The sequence below is a fragment of the Cryptomeria japonica genome, chromosome 8 (assembly GCF_030272615.1).
Source record: "Cryptomeria japonica chromosome 8, Sugi_1.0, whole genome shotgun sequence".
NCBI classification, from domain to species: Eukaryota; Viridiplantae; Streptophyta; class Pinopsida; order Cupressales; family Cupressaceae; genus Cryptomeria; species Cryptomeria japonica.
Window position 1 is genome coordinate 518,229,218 of NC_081412.1, and position 24,778 is coordinate 518,253,995.

At 37.6% G+C, this 24,778-nt stretch overlaps 1 pseudogene; it reads right to left on the reverse strand.

Annotated features, from left to right (window-relative positions):
• Nucleotides 1-229: 229 nt before the first annotated feature.
• LOC131056025 (histidine--tRNA ligase, chloroplastic/mitochondrial-like) overlaps nucleotides 230-24,778 on the reverse strand; it is a 153,076-nt pseudogene continuing 128,527 nt past the window's right edge.

The following is a 24,778-nucleotide window of genomic DNA, read 5'->3' on the forward strand; positions in this document are numbered from 1 at the left end:
TTGAGTCAAGGAAAGATTATCTTCCATCAGATCCCTCACAAGGCAATTTAGATTTTATCTGGGTCATCCAATTAACACCTATCCTTCATAAACAAAGGCAGGAGGCTTCATACTAAATATTAAATAGTATAAATCAGAAACAACTAACAAGAACAGTTTTTATAACTTAACAAATCCCATCAAATAAGAAAAACTTGCAGCTTATTGATGACAAAGAAATTCACACCTGTCAAATTTCTATTTGTCACAGCGTATGAATCTGCTATTGTGATGGAAGGCCAAGGCCTTTGTTCATTACATGCTCTATGTTACAAAACTTTATACAACTTCAACTTCAAATATGGACAAAATGGTAACCATACATACGATCCTGATGCACCAAGAAATTTAATATTGAAACTGTAAAATATACATTGAGACAGACTTGTAAAAATTTTAAGGACAACATAAAGTTGATGATTTGATTCCAAAAAATGAATTCAGGTTAGCATATATTGATGAATCTGGGGATTATTGTCCTCCAAGTATCCTTTACAGTACCCTGTTCAGGTTCATACTTGATGTTGATTAATGGCAGTGGAACCTGACATGCAGCTATATGTGAGCAGAATCCAAGTTCCAGAATCTACCAAGCTTAGAAATGGCTTTGTGATCCCAATTTATCTACATCCAACTAATAGACCTGCATTTTCCATTTCCAATCTCCCTTTTCTTTTACATATCCTATCTAAATATTAACTCAATCTAGGAGTGGATACTCCTGATGTAGAGGGATCCATTGAAACAAACAATCTGTATAAATGTTTACCTTGAATAAGAACTGGTTGAGTTATCTTACTCTAAATCATTAATCAAAATATCAGATTCTTCCCTGGTTGCAATATTTTTTACACGCACAGCACCACGTTTCTATTCAGCATCACCAACAAGAAACATTCTCTTTGCGTTAACTCGCTCTGCATGCTTGAAAGTCCTATATCATAAATCAAATAAGCATATGATGGTATATTAGCAAGTCAAATTGGAAAAGTTATTTGAGATTCATATCATGATCAATCATGTATTAGTTATTGAATAGTATAGAGTCTAGACCATAAATCCATACAATTTTGCAGTGGAGTTTTGATGAGAACCATGTAAACAACAATTTCTTGTCCCACATTCTTAAGGGAAGATAGGGAATATACAACACAGGTGCTCTTGCAAGGTATCAAAAATAAATTGGATGGTCGAAGTTTTCTGATATGTCATTATAACATATCCAGTATACACAGCAAGGATGCATGAAGGAGCAGACAATGGCAGGAAATCAGTCATTCCTATAAGGTCTTGAAATCTCCAATCTTACATGTAACATGTGGCACGAATAGCTCATAATGCCAGATATGCCTAGAAGTTTAGGCACATCCATAAGCTCTGGATGGCCTGTTAAAGGTTGTTTTCCAGCTATATTTAATGATTCCCTAATTGAAGAGAAATAATAGCTTCCTAGATTCATAAAAAATTACAAATCTTACATCAATATGTTTTCTTTGATAGCCACTGCAGTAACAAAAGCAGTTTACGAAAGTGCTATGCATGCAGCATATTATAAGGATTCTAATCCAAAGAATGGGGCATACAGTCATGGCACTATATAAAATTCCAATCCGGACACACTTCAGTACCTAGAACATGAGCATGCAAGTTACAAGGAGTTTCAACAGCTCTAGATGCACATGATACTGTAATACAAATCGCTGGTAAAATATTTTTGAAATTTGATGAGAGTGAATAAAAAATACTCAAATCAATGAATTTGAAAAAAAAATCTTAGGGAGTTAATTACTATAAAGAAAGCATAATCAATACCAGGAGCCATATCACTGGTACCCAAGGTAGCTCACATCTTCCAGAAAAAAAAACAGGTGGGGAAACAAGAGACCTGTCTGGGAAAATTACCCTGCGAATTTCCTGCTAAGAAAATGTTTGGAAAGCAGAATTGAGATTCTGCATTTCCATCCCTGAAAAGACAATACCGGAGGATCGACCAATATTCAACCTAAAACACAGTTGTAAGAGAAAATTTACATGAAGCAGAGAGAATGATTGTGAACACGGAACATAAAATCAAATATCTGTAAAGTTGTGTCACGTACAAAGTTACCTTTCAGAAAGGACTTCTGCAAGATCTGTTTATTTAGTTTCCAAAACAAGAACATCTAATGACAGATTGCTGGTATTTTAGATATTATATAGCTTTGCTTATATGAAGCAACAGCATCTATAAATTCACTGTCAAACATTTCCATTAAAAAGACAGGTGGAGAAAATTAGAGAATTGCCTTGGAAAAATTACCCTATAATATTCCTCCCACTAAGGAAATTTTTGGAAAACAGAATTAAGAGGCTGTATTCCATACCCAAAAAGATAAAATACTGGCTGATGGACCAACTTTCAAGCTTAAAAACACTAGTAAAAGAAAAATAACAACATAATAAAAACAAAAGATAAAACCAATATGCTATCCAGTGATAAAAGATGTGAAACTGTTTTCTGTGCAAAGTTACCTTTAAAAATGGCCTCCTGAGAGATTTGTTTATGTAGTTTTCTAAACAAGATCATTTGATGAGAGACTGCCAATATTTTACATATTTTTTAGCCCTTCTTATACAAAGCAATAGCATATATAAGTTCATTTGCAAATTTTTGACCCTTTCTTCAGGTTAGGTTTTTTGTTATCGTAGTCTTTCTGCCTATTTTGCATGATAATGGAGCTTTACCAGTATATTAGGATGATCTATAGTTCGGGAATGTATTTAAGTTTTTAGTGGTTTTCCTTAGCCAGTTGTGTCTATGGATGGCCATGGATGTAGTTTGCATGGACACTGCTCTTATAAAAAGCTAATATTTGTATTCAGGGATATAAACATGGAAAAGAAATGTTGAATGTCCTTTTTCTGGGGCTGAAATTGTATCTTTTTTTCCTAATTGAAAGAAACCTTTATTGAAGAATGAATAACAGAATATATAATGAACTCAGCCACATAACAATAACAGCAATAACAGCCAAAAAAATCTACAGAACACAAAGGTGAAGTCGAATTCTTTGATGTTCTTGTTAAGAAGCAGAGGATCCCTTCTCAACTCCCAATTTATAAATGCATTTTAGATACATACATTTGCATCCCTTTGTCAGTTGAGACTGAAAGAGAGCAGTATGCAGACTACTAAACATCGATGCCACAAGAGAGCTGTCTTAAACCATCAGATGCAAATCAGTTTCATGAAGAAACAAAACATTATGACATATATATTATATGATGACACGACTCAACATTCCAAGAACTATATATATAGAAAGAAAATACTCACAAGAAATCTGAAAAAGAAACAAGGGCATAATCTACCCTTGCAAAGAACTCCCAATATCCCCAAAGGCTTCTTTCTATGCAAAGAAAATACTTAAGGAGACTAAAACAGTGCATGCAGTCAGCTAGGATGAAGTTAGAGTAGAAATTTCATTGACATGGTCAATATAGATGAGTGTGTATAACATAGAGCCAGCAAGTATAAGTCATGGAATTACTACATAAGGATTATTATTAATGATTTATAATATGCATATTTAAGATTTATGTAACAGCCTTTCTGTTTTAATTCAACAAGAGAAATGCTTGACACACAATAGCAATGCAAATAATTTATAAAGAGATTATTAGTGATCTCAAATGAAATGTGAGGATTCTGACAACAATAATCAATTGCAACTCCTACCATTTCAGGCATTTGTCCTCCAGAATAAGATCCACAACATTCCCTTTGCTTCTTAAAGAGGAGGCCGCCATAGCAGCTGCTTGTCAAAGCTCCTTGTCCAATGGAAAAACTATATCATCAATTTCCTGAGTAAGCACTAGGATCAATTTTTTTTCCCTCAGCAACTGTCATCAACATATATACAACAAATGTAAGGGTAGAAAATTTGTAATGGCAACTTTTACAGCATAATTGGGAAAATAATAAAATATGGATGAAGCATGCATAAGATTGAATTTATATCTTATCACAATGAGACATAAGGATCATGATAAAGGCATTCTTTACGACTTAGACAAGGGGTTCCCAACTCAGGGAAAATAAGTGGTTTGGCTGAAGGAACTGATGATCTTCCTAGGGGGGCTGAGAGACCTGATGAGCATAAGATTTCTAGTTTGGCTGCTGAAACTTCTGATCCTTCTTGATGTGTTTCTTACATTGACTATGATGGTCTTGTGCTCCTTTATCATGCAGTTGTGTGTCATGTTATACTATAAGACTTGATTACTGACGGCCTGTGGCTTTTCAAACCTTGTTGACAGCTTTAGTAGTAGCCATTGGATAGTGGCTTCTTGTGAAACTGCTATACAGTCATTTTGTGGTAGGTTAGTTTTTTATTTTTGGACATGTTTGCAATTAATGGACATATACTTCATTTTTAAACTTGTACTTCAATTATATTAATAAAATTTATACAAGCAGCAAGCAATAAAGTGAAAGAAATAAATTTAATTAGTAGAGCAACATGACTGCAACAAAAAGTTATGAGCTTTACTTCTACTATGACACCATCACCAAAACCAAAACCACATGCAGGAATATCTTCACCACCAAATGTAGAGAGGAGTCGATTATACCGCCCACCTCCACAAACTGCCCTGAGTTTTCCATCTCTGTCAAATGAGTTTTCGATCTCTGTCAAATCCCTATGAAAAAAGATAAAAAATTCATCAGGATATGACCCTGGCTTTTGCTTGCCAAGTTAAAAGATTAAATCAATTAAGACAAATGCCTCGACAATGTACATTTTAATTTTTGCGGAATAAATAAAGAAATAGATTTATTGATGTCCACAGATGACCAAAAGTAGGTCAATGGATTGCAAAGGTGTCCAATCAGAATAGAGAAGAACTAGGAGAAGAGACCTTTGGATATGAAAAGTAACTGAAATATAAGCACTAAAGAAATATGAACAAGAAGGGTAAACCTAAACAATGCAAAGCATATAGAAAGTCTTGATTGCTAGTAAAAATTTATAATATTTCAAGAGAAACAGCTTTAAAATAGAAGAATAAAGCTTAACAATCATGCAATGGTCAAGTTGCAACTTAAATAAACCAATGAGAAGCCATTGATACCAAATTCTTTTGAGAAAGATGGGCTAACTATTCCAGTAACTCCCGTGCACTACCCTACAAATGAATATATGCAGTGGACCCTAAAGGAAGAAGATTTAGAAGATTTTCTAATGCAAAATTATTTGACTTCAAAGGGACAAGTTTCACGACAACCATGTTAGCAAGTAATATAGGGACCTGTTTAAATTTCAACTAGCATGGAAGCATATCATTTGTTCATTTTCCCGATTTCCTTTATATCCTTGGGAAGGATGTCATAAACACTCAAAAGTAACCCTTCCTCTTATGTGGTTATTAACTTATTACTTATTAACCAATCATTAAGGCATTATTGAAAATTTGAAACCATGGCAATAGATAGAGGAATATTGCAAGATAAGATAGAAGGCTACAGTAAAGTACAATAGTCAAAAATTGGTGACATGGCAAAGCAACAAGGATTCTGTATTATCATGAGAGGCAATGAAATTAATATTTTACAATAGGCGAAATTATTTTGATGCAGTAAAGTGAAACAACAGAAGATTACCATACTCAGATTCTGCCCCTCATGTTACCCAAGGCCCCCTCCAAGAAAGGACAAAAGAAGCAAAAAATAACAAAGGGAGGAACAGAAAAAAAACAGAGTGACTGTTTTAAATAAGTTATTTGCAGGAAAAAAGAAATGGAAAGAAAATAGATTAAATAGAAACTTTTGGATTGTAGCTTGAAGATAATTTATAATATCAAAATCATTGACATAAACATTACTCTAAAATCATGTTGGATTAGTATGGAAAGTAATGGGGAATAATTTACCTCAAATACAGTTCCAGTGTAATAGGCTAGGCCACGAACGACAGATGCATCAAACTCAATCCAATCAGCATAGCCATATTCATTTGCAAAAGAAAATAGTTGTTTCAGTTCAGAAACTCCCCCGCCATCTGAACCAAGCAATTCTGCAATACATAAAAAATTATCAATTCCTGAATGTGTTACTAACTTACTACAAAATATTCCACTATTCCATCAAAAGGGTCAGTTAATTTCATCTAAGGATATGTCCTGAAGCTAATTTCTCATTTAACTTAAAATATGAATGGTAGGAACAAAATTTGCAATCACAAGCTAATGTTGAGGAAGCAAATATCGAATTAATATTGGCAAACCTTCAAGTTCAAACAATGACAATGACAAAGCCTGAAGAATTCCTCCAACAGCATCTGAAGGTTTCCAACTTTTACTAATTCCTTTTCAATCTCTTCCAAAGGAATTTTACCCATCTGCCAATATACAATCAATGCACTGATTATATGGAAAATGACATTATGAAAAATCATTAACAGACTTACTGAATAAGTTCAACAAGACATCACACCAATCAACATCAGGAAAGTTGGACGAAACAAATTGAGGTGGCATATTACTCAAAGCAATGGTGCTCCTGTTTACCCAATTTATGCCTCAAGTTGTCCGGGCCTGCTGTCTTTGGTTTAACTGCATCATTCGCATGTCAAAAGCTTCTACATACATACATAATCAAACAATGTAACAAACATTCTGGGTATAATTTGTTACGAGATAGAGTAAAGGATCAACAAGATTTTAGGTAAAGAAAAAACCTAATGTTTTAGGTAAATTACCTCATAGCAATCAACCTATATATGAAAATAAATGGTGATGGAAAATCATGTTTCATAAATAGTACTGGATAAGTTGAGTATTAGATATCACTTCAATTCACATAAAGAAAATTCCATTAAACAAATGGAGGTGACATAACACAAACCAATGACTACCCATATTACCCAAGTTAGGCCTTTCTCTCCAATCAATAGTTCATAGACATTTTGTGCCCTCAATAGATTTTATAATAAATTAATGAAATGTATAGCAAACTAGCTTGTATCTATTCTGGCATCCCTAGGATAACATTAATTATTAATCAATTAGCTTGCAAAGGAAATAATTCCATCCATTCAGCTTGCAGAGGACAACAACTTGGTGTACAAAACCATATATTAATAAGTTCTGCTAGAGATTCTCTTTGAACCATCCTGTGATAATTCAGTTCAAGGACTGTAATAATGGAACCTTTCCTTGTTTGTGAAATGCTACATGGCTGTATTACAGCCTCCATTTCTATCTGGTCTGTTGGCGTTGCATATAGAATTCCCAGTGATATTATTCTGTGTTGAGGAGTTCTTTGAGGTCTCTATGACATAAAAGTAGAATTCAAGATTGTGGCATCTGCTCTCCACAAATGCAACAAAGCTTCAGCAAGTTCTTGCTTCAACAATCTGTTGCAATGATAACATTTTTTCTAATGGCTTGGAACACAAATAGAGTTTTTTTTGCACCATTGCTACTCTTGGATTGTCTATTCCCAATTCCACACCTTCAGGCCAAGCAACACAAGCTCTCAGAACTATCCTGGCACCCTAGATGAGCTGCACAAGAAGACAAATTAGATTTCAGGAACAGTAGTGCATTGATTCATTTTTGCAACTTCAATTTATGCATTATAAAACTATTTATTGAAGTATCATATTTTTTACTCTTCTGGAGACCATCAACATCTCTGAGCATCCTTTCTCAAGGCCTTAGCCACATACAATCTCCTGCCCAGCTTCTTGGACTTAAAATGACTCTTACAGTCATCATTCAAATTGACGAATAATTCCATATCTATATAGAAGGATCAACTCTGTCACTCATGAGGTAAACATATCATTCCACTCACGTTTGAGTAATGGGTGGAAAGAAATGGTGGGGAATCTTCACAAAAATGAATAGAATACAAAAATGTATTCTTCTATTTGATATCTGGATAAAACATTACAAATAGGATCACCTCCTTTTATAGGATTTGGAGTTAAGACAAAAGCTTAAAAAATAAAAATAAGCTAATCTAATGTAAAGTCACTTTATTGCAGAGGTCTTATTTATCTCCAATAGCTCTCTTAAGACTTATTGTACTGAAATAAACCAAACTAACATAAAGCATTTCAAAGTTCAAACTAAAAACACCCTGAGCCATGAATTTGCCATTCTTCAGAAGTATCAATTTAAAAATCGACCATACACCAAGTAGAACTCCATAAAGCTGCCTTGAACCCTCATAAACGTGTAGCTCTTGAGCTGAATTCCCATGTTCTTGGATTAGCTACTCCCCAAACTCTCAAATCATTAATCTCCCAAACCATTGGACAGTGATCCATGTTGACCTACACTCACAAAGCTCTATCAAGTTGTCTTATGATCCTCATAATGGTATGATTCCCAAGATCCACAAACTCCCAAACTAACTGGGCAACCATCCATTCTAGGCTTTGTCTACACTATCTTTCTACCTATCTTCGAAGAACTAGACTTATTTAAAAACATAAAAAGCAAATTTTTCACCATTAGCAACATCTGGATGGTCTTCAACAATGGCTACATTAGTTCCTTTGAGCTTTCCTTTGAGAACATCATTCACTCAAAGCCTACAATTCAAAGATGCATGGCCCATTTTCATGCAATAATAGCATTCTGCCCCGCTTTTCTCCTCGTCATATTTTCTATGGTTTGAGTATAATGCGACCCCATTTTGAGGGTTGTCTTTTGTAACTCCTACAATAGTTCTGTTTTCTTCAGCTAGAAGAGCCGAAATCATATCTTCCAGACTTTCAGAAGAAATTTGACTAAGAGTAAAGATGACATTGCTGAATTGTGAGGATAAGTTGTTAAGTAAAATGGTTTTAGCATACTCATCATCAAATGTAACATTGAATTATGCTAGTTACGAAGAAGAGATCTCAAATTGTTTGCATTGTTTGCATGGCTTGACATAGTGACTCCATCAGTCATCTTGAACTTCAAATATTGAATTTTTAAAGAAAATTTTACATAAATCATTGTTGCTCCAAATACTACATTCAAATTCTTTCAAATTTCCTTTGATGGTTTTGCAAGATCTATATGATGTAACTCAAAATTGGAGAGGGCAAGATCATTGTTGCAAGACTCGGAGTCACCCAAGACTCAGTAAGCTAATTTTTTACCTGAACCTAGATGTGGCGCCTAGACTCAACACAAACAGGACAAATTGGAAAACCCATAAATTTAGAGATTTTAAGAATTTAAAATTTGTTTCATGCACACTTTAATAAATAAACCTTAAAGACACAATAAACTCATCATATAGAAGCTGCTTTGATCACATACACAAGTACACATCAATCACATAAATATAACACAAATTTTAGCTTAAGGAAATAATACATTTAGACATATAAATATTGACAAATGTATACAAAACTCATGGATTATGAAATCCATGGCATTATAAGTTGAAAACAAAAATTAGAAATCTATGGCTTGGAGGAGCCTACATCGCTCGACCCAATATTACGACAAGTCTTGCATGGGCATCTAAGATAGGTCCTAGATGATGATGAAGCCATGATATCTGCCTCTGTCTCAGTGACACACCAACATCCAAGGTATCTGCTCGTGCTCTATCCTCCTATGCCATGGCTACTACCTCTACTTTTCTATCCACCTAGTCAACCCACTCAAGGTCTTCATCACTGAAGACAAGATCCTCAACCTCAATAATCCAATTCAATTGTGGATCAACCTCCTCTAGTGTGTAAGAGACCAACCCAGTTTGTCAATTTTAAAAACCTTTCCCACTGATATTTTTGCAACTTTCCTCAATGAGAATTTTGGTCAAACAGTTTGCATATGTCTGTAAGATGAAAGTTTTGGGTTTGCCGAAATATATATGTTTCAAATTGTAATGGTTTCATGTGACTTTCATGATGTTTTGGTACTCATGTGTGAAGAAAAAGATACAGTGATTTAACCATCAACAATAACTAGTACCCAGAAAACAGCAGTCTGCTGTTATGATAGAGATGTGACTTTAAATACAAGAGCAAATTGTCTTTATTGCAGATTCAAACATATAACAGTTGCATAGCTGATTACATCACATAATCATATAAATTGACCTTAGATATGTAAGGATCGATGTCTTATTAATTTTCGAGTGACAAAGCTTGTAGAGATGGATTCTCTGATGCATAACATCATCTAGTGTTATTCGCCCAGCAGCTCAAACATCCTCAGCTACCACACAACATTTTAGGGAATCTCCTTCACACCACTATGAATAAACCAGCAGCAAGAGGACTAAAGAATGTCCATGCCCCTGCAGACCCAATTATGCTCGCCCAACACCATGAAGGAGTCTTCTCACACAAAATCACCACAGTTCAGATAAGATTTGTTGCTCAATATAGTTTGCACCTCCAAGCATTTATCACATTGCCCAATCTGCCAAACACGTCCTATCTTTACACCAGCAAAGACCACAACCCTGCTCAACACATTATGCCTGGTTCAAAGTGCCAATTGACTCCAAACTAACTCCAGCAACTAGGAAAGGGCTATGCGTCTAGCATATCCAATCCCTATGAGCTTCAACAAGGGTTTATTGCTATGCCCAACACACAATGAAAATTGTGGCAAGAAATGGTATAGTATTGACTCAGTTTGTAAATCGGCCTCAAAACTGAAACCTCTTTTTGCACAAATGCAAACCTTGTCTAGATTTACCTCTGAAGATGCACCACGAACAAGGGTTCTTGTCCCATCTCAAAACTTTAACACTATGTTGATCCCTATATGGAACTCTTTGTTGAAGACAGAGGATTTTTGTCCTCAACTCCAAGAAACCTTTGGGGTTTTCATCCCATAGGCAAGAGATTGGCCATAGACACAAATCTCTAAATCTCTATAGAGAAGTAAACAATCTTTCCATCTTCTATATATTACAAATGAGACCCTCAGCCTTCTTTTATAACCAACACATGAACTTTTCGAAAAGTATGATATAAAATCACTTTTAATTAATTAAGCCTTATATCCCCACAAAGTGATTTATTTTAATATTTAATAATTTTTGGCACTTTTAGTCACCAGGTTAAGCATGCAACATTTAAAGCTTTTTGTTCTCATTCCAGCGAGCTATTATTACACCCAAGTTGTGAAAATGATCAAAATGCATTCAGAATAAAAAATTGATTGCACAAGAGTGATATAGATGATGAATGAACATAATCGAATCCGATCGAGTAACTTACCATAAATAGACACTCTTTGCAAGAATCTTGGAGAATACACCAAAAGCCAAAAATAACCTCGAAAAGTGCCCTTTGAGTCCTCTAGGTCATTTGAACTCACTGGTAACATCAAATAACCACTCTGATATGACTGGCATACACTTAGAAGGTCAGAGCCAACTGTAAAGCAAGAGAACCCAAAAATGGGGACACTATAGTCCTCCCTTCCCAAAGATTGCTTGCTCTCAAGCAATGGCAACTCTATTGAAAAATCACCATCTTGATCCAAAATGAAACTAAATATGATTCTAGCATCCCAAGTCAGCCTAGGAGGTTTGTAGCTCCATCCACTCAAAGCATTGTGTGATATCCCCGATGTAATTAAATAATAAATCTAATTACTTTGTTGTAAGGCCCAAACTTAATAACAAATATTTCGGGCCCTTTTATTTAATTAGATTAGGCAAGTTTTGGTTGGTCATGTCGGCCCGTTTGTAACCCTTCGGGAAGTTTCCCGGAGCCCATATATTTGGCCATGTTAGTCATTGTTGGAGAGGGGAATTTTTGTTATCTTTTCTCTATTGTGCGAATTCCTGTTGGAGTTCTGTTTCCGCCATTTCGGAGGTGAAAGACCCTCCCTATTTGGTATTTGCAGTTTCGGTGAGGATCACCGCTCACCCTATTTTGTCATTGTAATAGTTCCGGATCTGGCAAATCTAGAATTTTATCATTGTTTACTTCTACCGCTGCGTCTCTGTTGATCTGGTTCTCCGGGAAGTCACCACACAAGCTCACCGTACCTCTGCACCACCGAAAGACCTTGTCACCTCCGTACAGCCTCCTTTTGGCCACACCACACACCTCCCCACCACCGTACGACCCTCTTGTATTCCATCGTACGGTCTGTTTGGCATCACCGTACGGCCCCTCCCTCACTTCCTCGTACGACACTCACACCGTACACTCCTTCCTCTCCACCGTACACCCTCCACCCCACACCACCATATGACTTCCCTTCACCGTACGGTCATCCAACCTCACACCACCATACGGCCTCTTCACCGTATGGCCTCTCCACCGTACAGCAGCCCCCCTCCACTCCACTTCGTGCGGCCTTGCTAATGCACCACCGTACGGCCCGTGTTGAATAGTTTGGGAACATTACACATTGTCTTATTGGACACCTATATGAGAGACCTAAAAACCACATGTAAGAAGAGTAATCAAATATTGCAAAAATCAATTCAACTCAAAAAATATCTTTGAAGAAACAAACCCAAGGAACCATAGGAGTAAGCTCAAAATAGTCAACATTAGCTCTCATTCCCAACATCTTGCACTCCCACATAATAATTGTCACTGAAATCTAATTTGTTGTCCCAATCTTAAGTTCAGGCTAAATATAAGAAATTGTAGCATCCTAAAATTGCACCCTTGTACAATTTTGACCACACTGGGTCCCTACCTTAGTGTTTGCGCCCCTAGGCTTGACTAGGACCTAATTCTGCTCATATTTGTTGACGTGGCTAAAGTTGGATAACTAACTCTCTCCGACCAACACATAATAGAATGTGGTTGAGTATCCTATCCTCTCTTGCGTAAGGAATCCCTAATGTTGTTTTAGTTGATCTAAGGGGACAACCTCAAGGTTCCAAATGTCAGGTCATGACTACGGGATAGATCAATAGTTTGATGTGTTTTGCTGGTAACACAAGGGGGCTTACGTTCACAACAAACCGGTCTGCATCTAACGATGTTGTGATTTTCAAGCTGGAAAAAAAAGAAAAAAAGGAAGGGTTTAGGAGACCTAAGTGCAATGATAAGAATGACTAGTGCTGCGGGTAGACAGATTTCGGTAAACCAATTCTTGTTTCGCCAGAGACACCCTCACAACTCAACAAGAACAGTGCAATCTCCAAGGGGATGAAGGATTTTCAGACCGGAGATACTCATCTAGGCACCCAATTTTGGCGCAGCTTGAAACGAATACCTACAGTTGAACTAAGCACAGTTTTTGGGTTCAGCCTAACCATGCACGGTGACCTACAATCAGTAGGTCCCCAATGGTATGAATTTGAAATGCATCAAATACCCCCCACATTTTGCCATCGAAATCATTGAACTCTACTTCTAACTAGTTGGAAGGAAACCATGCAAACAGAACAAAACCAAAATAACAAACACCAAATCAATGTTCATATATTGATTTTAATTGTTATTACAACAATTTCTGTAGCAGTTCTATGTTACTCCTAATAATACGAAAACTGCAACTACTTCTAACTCCTAAAAATCTAACTACTAATCCCTAAGAGTCTAAAAATCTAACTTATTCTAACCCTTTACAAGAGAAGGCTCTTGCCTTTTATAGAGTTTACAATTTGAATCGAAGGCTAGGATTGATTGCATCCAAGGGCCTTGATCTACCTTCTATAAACTTGGCAACTTTAACCCATGCCTAGTTAATCCTCAGTTATTCTCCCAACCACTTTCTCAACTACCGACCACTATTTGACATCAATTTGGTCAATTTGGTAGTTGGAAATAACTGACCTATGTCCCTTCATTTTAAATACATTAGGTGGGCCCCACAAGCAGTCCTTTACATTAAACAATTCAGTTTTGCAAACTGACTTTCTGGAATTAATTCTAGCTATGTATTTTTGAGAATGCATATTTTGTAGCATTCTGATTGATCTTTGTCTTCGGTCTTGAGGGTGGACTTCAACTTGTCGTCTGGTGGTGGCGGATTCTCTGTGCTCCATCGCTTCGACCTTGCGCTATGCGGCAGGTTCTGCATTCTCACCTCCTAGTGTTGATCGCGATCTGCAAACAATCAATTTGAATTTGAATTAATCACCTCGAAAAGATATAAATGAATTTAATAAATAAGTGTCGAAAGACACTCAGCGACTTTGGTTTAACTCGGTCTTTTAAGATGCAAGAATTTTTTAATGCCTAGTGAAACTTGGGCGTTGGGATGAGATGAGCGACTTTCTAGGGCGATTCGTCATCCTTTAACTTGTAAAAACCCAAAACTATTGACCTTTCATCCTGTTGTGACCATTTCACACATCGCCCCATTAGAATGGGGACCCCCTCTTTTTCTTGGGTTTTGCTTTCCCTTAGTTAGGTTTTCTCTGCTTGCTAGGGGTTTGGAGTGAGTGAGTGGTCGCCTAGGCTAGGTAGATTAGGGTTTCTCTCCAAGAGCTCATCTTAGGGTTTCTTTCAAAGTTGAGTAAAGTCTGGATTTGGGAAGTCAGATATTGTCTACCTTGAACCCTAGGGTTGTCACAAGAGGTGTTTTACCTTTCAAGGGAATGAAGATGGATAGATTGAGTGAAAGAGATGGTAGGTCTCAGGTCAGGGTAGGTCTGGATTGTTGGTTTTCTTGTCAGGGTCTTGTTTTCCTCCAGGTCAAAGCCTATTAAGCAGAGTCAGCGGCCAAGGGGGCGATTTCAGGAACTGATGAGCAAATTCACTTGATGATGATTGAAGAATTCTTGGAAAGTTATATCCAAGGCAAGGAAAGGAGGGTTGAGGTGTAAAATGAGCCAAAACCAAGATTTTCGCTCCTGACCCTTCCAAAGGGTCCAAGGTGAAATTCATATTTCCTCTGCTTTGCTCCTTGTCTTGACCAAGTTTGAAACTTCTACTGCATGGTGTCGGGGACTAGAATGCATTTTTGTCTTAGGAAGAAGGATTGAAACCACAAAATGATGGAAGTTAGCCTGGAAGAGGAAATTCGCTCCTGACCCTTCCAAAGGGTCCAGAGCGAAATCCTCATTTGACCCTCAATTTTGGCCTAAGACATGAAAAATGAAGATTTCTGAGCCAAGTGGATGGCAAGAAGGCATAAGGGTGACAAGAAGAAGTGAATTTAACCAAGTTTGAGGGTGAATTGAGTAGGAAAGAGGTGTGAAATCAACCCAAAACAAGAATTTCGCTCTTGACCCTTCCAAAGGGTCCAGAGCGAAATTCTTGAAAACACTCATTTTTCCCTTAGCCAGAGTTAGGATCTTGGTGGAGATGCAAGAAGAATGATCTATGTTTTCTTCCTGAAGAGGATTGGAGTGGGAAAAATCAAGAATCAAGCTCAAAACATGATTTTCGCTCTTGACCCTTCCAAAGGGTCTAGAGCGAAAATCCTTATAGCTCTTATTTTCTTCCTTGTTTTGGCTAGGCGTTGGCATGTTGGAAGGTGAATTGGTATTTTCTTGCCTTGAGAGGGAGTTGGACGCTTTGAAAGATGAAGATTTTGCCCAAAGTACGAATTTTGCTCTTGACCCTTCCAAAGGGTCCAGAGCGAAATTCATTATAAACCTCATTTGCTCCCTTGTTTGGGCTTCAAACCTTGTTCCTTAGGTGGAGAATGATCTATGTTTGCCTCCCAGAGAAGATTGAAGTTGGAAAAATGAACAATCAAGCCCAAATCATGATTTTCGCTCTTGACCCTTCCAAAGGGTCCAGAGCGAAAATCTACCTAGACCTCATTCCCTTCCTTGTTTGACCAAATTTTAATATCCAAGGCATGTTGAAAGGAAGAATGGACATGTTTTTTGCCTTTGGGAATGTCTGAAAGTGTTGAAGAGTGAGGATTTTGTCTAGGAATGGAAATTTCACTCCTGACCCTACCAAAGGGTCCAGAGCAAAATTTCCCATAAACCTCATTTCCTTCTTTGTTTGGACCTACATTCTAGTATTGAAGTGATGAGATGTGAGAATGTGAAGGATTTTTAGCCTAGAAGGTGAATTTCGCTCTTGACCCTTCCAAAGGGTCTAGAGCGAAATTCCTTACAAACCTATTTTTTTAACCTTGCTTGGGCTTAAAACTTTGTTCCTTGGATGAGAAACGATGAAATTTTATCTTGTAATGAAGAATGAGATTGAAAGGATGAAGAATCAAGTCAAGAATGAGATTTTCGCTCCTGACCCTTCCAAAGGGTCTAGAGCGAATTTTCTCAAAACCTCTCTTTTCTCTCAACTTTGTGCTAGATCAAATGTGGGCTAAGGTAAATTCAAGAAGAAGTCCTTGGGCGCGACTTTGACTTGCCAGTGATTATCAAATTTGAAGGAATTGAGCCAAATCATGAATTTCGCTCCTGACCCTTCCAAAGGGTCCAGAGCGAAATTGTGGATAGGTCCTGTCCTTGGCTAGGTTTTTGAGCGAATTTTCTTTATTAAGCCTTTTGAAGATCAAGCAAATGTTGCCAAGTTGAGAAGTGGATTCAAAATGAGGGAGTTTAGGTGAGTTGAAGTGAAGAGAATGGAGTTGAGTGTGGATAAGCAAGCAAAAGGTGAATTTCGCTCCTGACCCTTCCAAAGGGTCTAGAGCGAAATTCCGTCAGGAGCGAAATTCCTCAAACCCACTATTTCCTCCTTGTGTCAAGTCAGGATTTTGATTCCTAGAGTGTAGTTGAGATTGGAGTGAGGTTATTTAAGCCTTGCAAGATGAATTGAAGTGAAGGAGATGGAAAAATAAGCCTAAAAGGTGAATTTCGCTCCTAACCCTTCCAAAGGGTCTAGAGCGAAATTCACAAAATGTCATTATTTCTTCAAGATAATGTTGAGCCAAGTCAGTGATCAAGGTGAATGGACCTTAGAGATTGCCTTAAAAGAGATTGTCTATGAAACAAAGGTGAGTTTTGACCTAAAGAAGGAATTTCGCTCCTGACCCTTCCAAAGGGTCCAGAGCGAAATTCTCATCATCACCTAATTTGCCCATGTTAGCAACTAAAGAATTGAATGCCTAGGTTTTGTTGAGCTAAAACAAGCATATGCTCACCTTTAAGAGGATTTTGGAGTGAAAAAATAAGGTAATTGAGACAAAATCAAGAAAATCGCTCCTGACCCTTCCAAAGGGTCCATGGCAAAATCCTTGGAGATGCCTATTTTTCACCTTGTTTGGACTAGGCAAAGAAATGATGATAAGAGCACGAAGGGGTGAAAAGTCAAGGTCATGAAGATGTTGATTAATGGAGTAAATATAACTAAGTGAGATAGTCAAACAAGCCTCCTTGGGGTGATCTAAACCTCTCTCATACCATGGACATTCTAGTGTCTAAGAAAAACATCTCCTAGATTTACATTGTCTCTTCAAATAATTCACATGCGAATCTCCTCAAGGCACATTTTTCCTATTTCAAATCACTCACTAAGCCTTATCCTTGATTAAGCAAGAAAATAAGCCTTGATTAAGCGATTCCTAAGATTGGCAAAATCAACCTAAAATCAACCTTTAGGCTTTGAAATTATCCCAAAAATCAAAAAATCTACACTTTGGCGCTCAACACATTTTTTTGCATTTTATCATCAAGTGTAATATCCTGGATAATTTTTTTAGGCCAATAATAATCATCCACAACAAAAAACCCGTTAAGGTTAGAAAGCATAAACTGAAAAACTTGCTGAAGACTGCAACCCTTCCACTTTCTGATCACCAAGTGCCCAATGTGGGAAGGTGAGAGCATACGGTGAATAGGGGATCGTTAGATCTCAAACTACTGAAAGATGAAATGAAATACAATACTGGGTGGCAAGCCAATCCCTTCCGCTTATCCAGCGGGAATGCAAGAAACTTGGAAGTGAACTAGCCAAGAGAAACACACAAAGGCACAAATCACTCGATCGCAATATTTTAGCAGGAGGACTAAAATTACAAAACAAACTCAACTCAACCGCTTATGCAGCGGGAGGACCATTACAATCAGACATCACTCGACCACTTATGCAGTGGGAGGACTGAATTACAATTTACTTGAAAATAGGCGGCAAGCCAGCCTCTTCCACTTTTCAACGGGGTGAGAGTTACAAGGCAAAATTGGTTAGTAGTAGTACTACTTAATCTTACAATAATCAAGATAATGTGAGAAGAGAGTAATGCTGAACATCCAAATAAGAACATGAAATTTCTGCTAACATAAAAAATTTGCAGGCTGGAATTGCAAAACCAACAGCTTGTGGATTCACTAAAATGCTCATAACTCTCTCATTACTCACCCAATTCACCCAAAATCTGTTCTAAACAATTTCTATACCCGCCACAATGAGAACAAACCCAAGGAAAGCCATCGAAACACCCATATTTATTTTGCATGCTTCCCAATGAATTAACTAAACCCCATGCCTAACCTGGGAAGTTCGATTTTCAATATAAAAATCCACACTCAAAATAAGATGCTAAAAACTTACAATATGCATCGCCAGTGGTAGGAAGGAAGGATGAGCTGGTACCCAGAATGATGGAATCGCTTGGCCAAGAGGTGCAAGCAAAATACACTTTCAGTAGTCTTGCGACCAGCAACTAGAAAACACTCCACAATCTGCAACTTACTCACCAAAAACATTGGGAATACATGAACACAGCTAGGTACTATCTTGCAAGTACGAAACTGAGACTTAGCTAGGAAGCCACACTTCGAAGCTCAGATTTTTCAATCGCCAATTCGGCAGCATAACGATGCAAATTCATTTGATACCAAATGAGAGGCCAAGCACCTGTATTTATAGATTTTTCCCTTTGAAATTCAAATGCAAATGGTGCCCAAAACCATTGAAATTCAATTTCATTTCATGTCATAGCCTCCCCTAGACATGGCGTTAATTTTCCCAAATTCCCTAGGCAAAGTTCGAACTTTTTCCTAGGTGACAACTTTGCGATATAAAATAATAAAAACATGAAATATTTCATCTTTCTCAACGCCACCTTTTTTTAATGCCATTGACTTAGGAAAATAACAATATTGCTAGCAGATAGATATTTTTCCTAAGTTGCCCCATAACACAATTAATCAGTAATAAAAATAATTAAATATCAAACCTTAGGATAAGGAATTAATATTTAATTAAATAACTTATAACTCCAATACTGATTAATACCAAAATCAAGGATGATGCTGTGCGATGAAGACCACTGAACTATGCTGAGTCACGACCCTGTTTGAGACTGCTCAAAATAGAAATGCTCAACAAAACCACTTAGTAAAAATAGTAAGTCAAGAAATACTGCTCCGAGAACATAATCTTCGCACGTAGAGAAAGAGCTTGGAAAGCTCAATAGAACTACATCGACCAAACATCCAAACCCTAACTTACTTAAAATAGTAAGTTCTGCCTTCACCAAAGAATCAAATGCATGTTATGCCACTCTAGAGTTCATGGAAAACCCAAAAAGAAACCATAAGCAGAACTGAAGAATTCCCTCCTGACAAACCCTAAAAAGCTTGTGTAGAACTCCACAAAAGTTGGAAACCCTAATTCTCCTTTCCAAATAGCCTACGGGTCTCCGGAATAGGCCAATGGACCACTAAATGCACATCACTGAGAAGGGGACATTACACCAAGTCGGCCAACTTGTAGAGGGTTTTATTTTATTTATTTATGCATTTGTCAAGTCGGCCTATTGGGCAAATAATGTCAGCGACCTATAAAGGAGAAGTGTGTTTTGTGAAATCATTTGTCATTTATTCATTCTCTCCTATGCGAATTAGAAGAGCAGATTTAGAGGTGCAAAATTGAGCAGATTGAAGGTGAATTTCCAGATTTTGAAGAATACTTGAAAGCTGGTTGAAGGCGAACTTCTTGCTGGAAGCTGATTGAAGGTTAAGTCATCAAAAGGGAGGATCTGAAATTCAGATCAAAGACCTCTTATCCAGCAAATTCTCATTTTCCTTTATCCATTTTTTCAAGGCTGATAGCTAAAAATCAAGGAGGAGGTACGTATAATCAGATTTTTGAAGGCATGTTGAAGATTTGATTTAATTTTCTATATCAATCCTTTGTGAGGTTAAGTCTTGCATAATCTGATTTAATTCATAAATAATATCAATTTGAAAATTCATAATTCTAAGGATTTATCACATTATTTTCAAATTATAATCTTTTTATTTCCTTGAAAGGTCTCAAATCTCCGATCTTAAGATATCCTGCTCAAACCTAACTTAAGCGTTTCTTGTAGGTATCAAATGACGACCCCCAAGGCCAGTGGATCCACTACCTGGCAGGCTCTCATCAAGGAGGATCAGAAGAATGATGATTTGGAGACTAGGATCGTGTCCAAGTGGAGCAATATCGGAGACACCAATCTAGGAAACTTCAATGTGAAGAAGTTTCGAGAAGCACCCTACATCGGCAAACCGTCACCTGTTGCAAAGAGGATAATTGAGAGTGGCATCAGCAAGGCTGCAGGTTTCCCTCCTGCAGTCAAGAGTCACGAATTGATGATTGAATGTGCCCGACACTATGATTCACATTCAAGGACGATCGTAGCTGAGGATGGAACTGTCTTAGCCTACCTTTCAGAGGAAGCTATAAGTGAAGCTTTTCATCTCCCGGAGCAGAGAGACATGATCTACAAAAGTTTGGAAGGAGCTAGGTCTATCTACGAGGATGATCTTGATTCCTGTCTGAACTTCATCAACAGGAATTGGTTACTCAAGAGTAGACCTCGCTTGAACAAGATTCCCAATACGCCGCACAAAATTGATTTCCAAGAAGAATTGAAGGACTTGATAACCATGCTCAATCAGGTTATTGGTGCCTCTCAAGCCTTCTTCTTCGACAAATGGATGTTCTTCTTCATACAAGTGATTGTCTAAGGGAAAGGAAAGCTCAATTGGGCTAGAATCATTAGTAATAACCTGGACGTGCAGTTGAGGAGGCTAGCCCCTACCAAGTCATTTCATATGAGTTCATATGTTATATATTCCTTAGTCAGAAGTTTTGAGTATGCAGGGCTACCACACAGAGGAGTTGTTGGGAGAGGACCCAGAGAAATAAGAGTTTGTGATTCTTATGTTCAACTACATCATCCGCCAAGGAATAACTACAAGCTAATCAATGACACCTTCACGATGTATATCACCAAGACATTGCAAGGAGGGATTCATCACCAATTGTCTCTGGAGGCACAAGAACTCGTGAAGAAGCATGGTGCATGGTTCATTCAGTTTCCAAAATTCAGATACATCAGAATTCATGGATGTCCTTCACCTCCCTATATGTTGCCAAGGTATCCTACATATATGATAATATTACTTGAGGTGACTAGACAGTTGGCAGCCTATGCTAGAGCATCAAGACATAAGCATGGAAATGGAATCCCTATACCCATTCTACTAGGGAATTCAATTGAAGTGTGTCCTAATTCTCAAGCGGTGGAGGATGTAGAGAAGGAGTTATCTCTATATTCATTCACATCCTTTGCCTCTAGAGAGAATTTTGACCCTCATGGTCACATGGAAGAGACAGTTGGGAAGAAATACAAGCATGAGTTTCAAGTAGAGGACTTCTGGATGAATATTCAGGATGATATAGAGGTGAAAAGAAAGATGCATTCCAGATTACCCTTGGATCTCATTAGGAAATGTAAGGTTTATAGAGTAGCCGATCAAGCCCAGGACAGTGGTAGATATCTCCAATCTTCCTATGAGAAGGAGGATAAAGAGGTGAAGATAGATTGGAACGAGCCCAAAATTGTAGACCTAAGAGCATTGATGGATCCCGTTTTAACTTGCACTCGCAAATGGGTGGACGTACAACATCAAAAGTTGAAGGAGCAAAATGTATCCATGACATTCACCCTGGAAACAAGAACGGAAGAAGGAGAAGCAAGTGTGAGTGAGAATACTTCTTATTCCAAGGGATCAAAGAGAAAAGAAGGACCTGAGAAGAGAGAGCCTTCCAAGAAGAAACAAAAGGTGAATCTTGATCATCCACCGAGTACGTCTTCTAGGCATGAAAAAGAAACAAGTCAAAGAGAAGATCAAAGATAGATAGTGTATGAGATTGATGAGTCTATGGAATCCATGGTGCAGAATGATAAACAAGGTAAAGGACAAACACCTCAGCATTCATCAATTCAATCTCTCCAGGTTGGGGCTAATGAACAACAAGAAGGAAGGAATGATGATGAAGCAACATCCCCCTTCAGAGAAGATAGACCTCTGCCTAAGGAAATACAAGTGAGGGAAAGAAAGTCTTCTATTCCAGATTGGCTAAAGGAAAGGCTGACAAGGGTAGTTGTGGTCAAGGAAGAAGAACAAGTGTTCGACTTGGAAAGTCTCATAGGAAGTTCCCATGAAGAGATCGAAAAAAGGAAGGCCACAAAGATGTCAAAGGTAATTAGAGATGAAGTAGGATCCAGAAAGGTACAGATAGCTACACCAGTGGTAGACAAGTATGAGGATGAGATTCTAGCAGAGGAATATGATCTAGAGACATTTGATCTTGGTCCGCTTACCTCCGAGCAGGCCATGGAAGAAGCAACTGATTCAGTGAGAGCACTTAATGACAAACTCAAGGAAGAAATGGAAAAGAATAAGAAGCTAGAAAGAGAGGTTAATGCTTGGAGAAATTACTTTAGTCATCTTTGTCAGCCATTGAGACGACAAGATCCAACAATATCACCTTTGCATGCACTTCCTCCCGAATCAGTAAATGAGGCAGAAAGGATGAAGAACTTAGCCCAACTCATGAGTTCTTGGATTGATGAATCTTACAAGGTCGCCATTGAATTTGCAACAAGGATGATGAAGACAGTCCATCGGGCTATCCAGGTTCTTGAGATCATTCATAATCTATTGATAACTATGGATGCATTCGCTCACACTAGAGATGTTGTCATCCCGGTCTTGCAAGTGATAAGGACACCGAGACAGGTTCTAGCACAAGAGAAGATAATGGATGGAGAAGCTCATAGCCTTCTACAATGGTCAACTTTGCTCCAGATGAAGGAAGTTCTTTTCGAAGATATCAATACCAAATGTAGCCGAGTTGAAGACACCATCCACCCTATTCAAGAGAGGGTGTTTGATGTATTGTGTATGATCCTTAATAGAAGGACTAAGATCGAGACAGATGTGGATGTCCAAGAGTTGGAAGATAGGATCAGGATCATTTTTGTAAGGAAGAGAACTTGGTCACAAAGGAGCAACGAGGTTGGATGTATGCTACTATGTTCCTGATTGAGAAAACAAAAGAGCTAGAGCCTGGATGGGAGACGACTCTTCTCACTGCTTTTGATCAAGTCCTCCACTTGGAAGAACGAATGAAGAATCTTCATGAGATTCCCATTGTTGAGATTGAGGGGATTACATCCAGATTCATTGAATATGCTAGAAAAGAGCATAGGAAAGGGAACAAAGTTCTAGATGAAAAGTTGTTATAAAATGATGTGGCAACTTTATTCCCATTGGGCTATGTTTCCTCGTTATTTGTGCCAATTCCTATTGGCTATGGATTGATAATGTTTATCTAAATGGGGACTTTTTTGTAACAAAACCTAATTAGGGTGTAGGTGTTAGAATCTCAGCCGTTGATCTTCTTTTGATCCAGGCCGTTCATTGTATTTGAGAGTGCTATTTAAGCCCTCACTCATTTCATTTTAAAGAGTTAAAAGAGAAATAAGTTTAATATTGTCAGCAACAAAGAAATAAGCAGTGAAGAGAGAAAGTTGAACAATTGTTGTTTTATTTGGCTATGAGATCAATGAAATATTGAAGTTATGGTGTTTTATTGCAATCCTTGTGGCTATTTTCATGGTTGTTTATCTTCTTGAATCACTCTTAGTGGGAATAGCATTTAAGTTTTAAGATTGAAGGACGAATGTTGTGCTTGATCTTCGGTAAAACTCATAATCCAAACCACTAGCTCCTTACTGATTGTAAATAAGCCTTGTGTGGTCAACTGGAGGCATTAAGATTGTTTGAAAGTTAATCATTGTTGTGATATTGATATGTATCCTATTGATAGTATCTATCCCATTGATGATTTGAAAACCATTGAATCCCCTTAGAAGATCACACCAATTCCAGTGGAGTTGTAATCTTTGGCAATACTGAAATTGGTAGAGTTTTATCAAGACCAGTCCTCATTGAGTCGTTCTTTAGGATTAGTTTAAATATCACCTCCTTAAAACCTTTATCTTTTGATCTTTTTGAAACATCAGTTAGTATTAAGAGAATCTCGTTTCCTCATTAGAAAATTAATTGTACGAACAAGCTTTCCTTGAAAGTACGTAAGGCCCCTTGTTAAACAGTAAACACAACGATCACTGGTGCTTATCCATGAGTAGAGATCCTACATAACAGAACCTTGAAGTTCTTCCGATTGATCCTTTTGTGATATCTTCAGCTTTGTTTGCCGAGTTTAGGTTTTATATTCAAACACTTGAAATCACATGGAAACTCAGCGACTTGAGTGCAAATGTGCGATTTACTTCCTTTTGTTTTCCACCCTTGTGGCTTCGGCTATCGAACCTCTAAATGCCCTTTCAGAAATGGAACTCAGTGACTTTGAGACCGACGATTTTATGGTTGCTTCATTCTGTTTCAAACACCCTCCTCTATAGTCTAAAACTCGGGAGTTTTAATGAGAATGTGTGAATTTTGTTTCATTTAAAATAGCCCTTTCTCTTTTTATGAGAGTCGGCCCTTTTGCACAATATGTGCGACTTAGACTTAGACCCTTTTTAAAAGTGCAAGCTTTGTCTTTGATATGAAACTCGTCATTTTTACAAAAATGTGCGAACT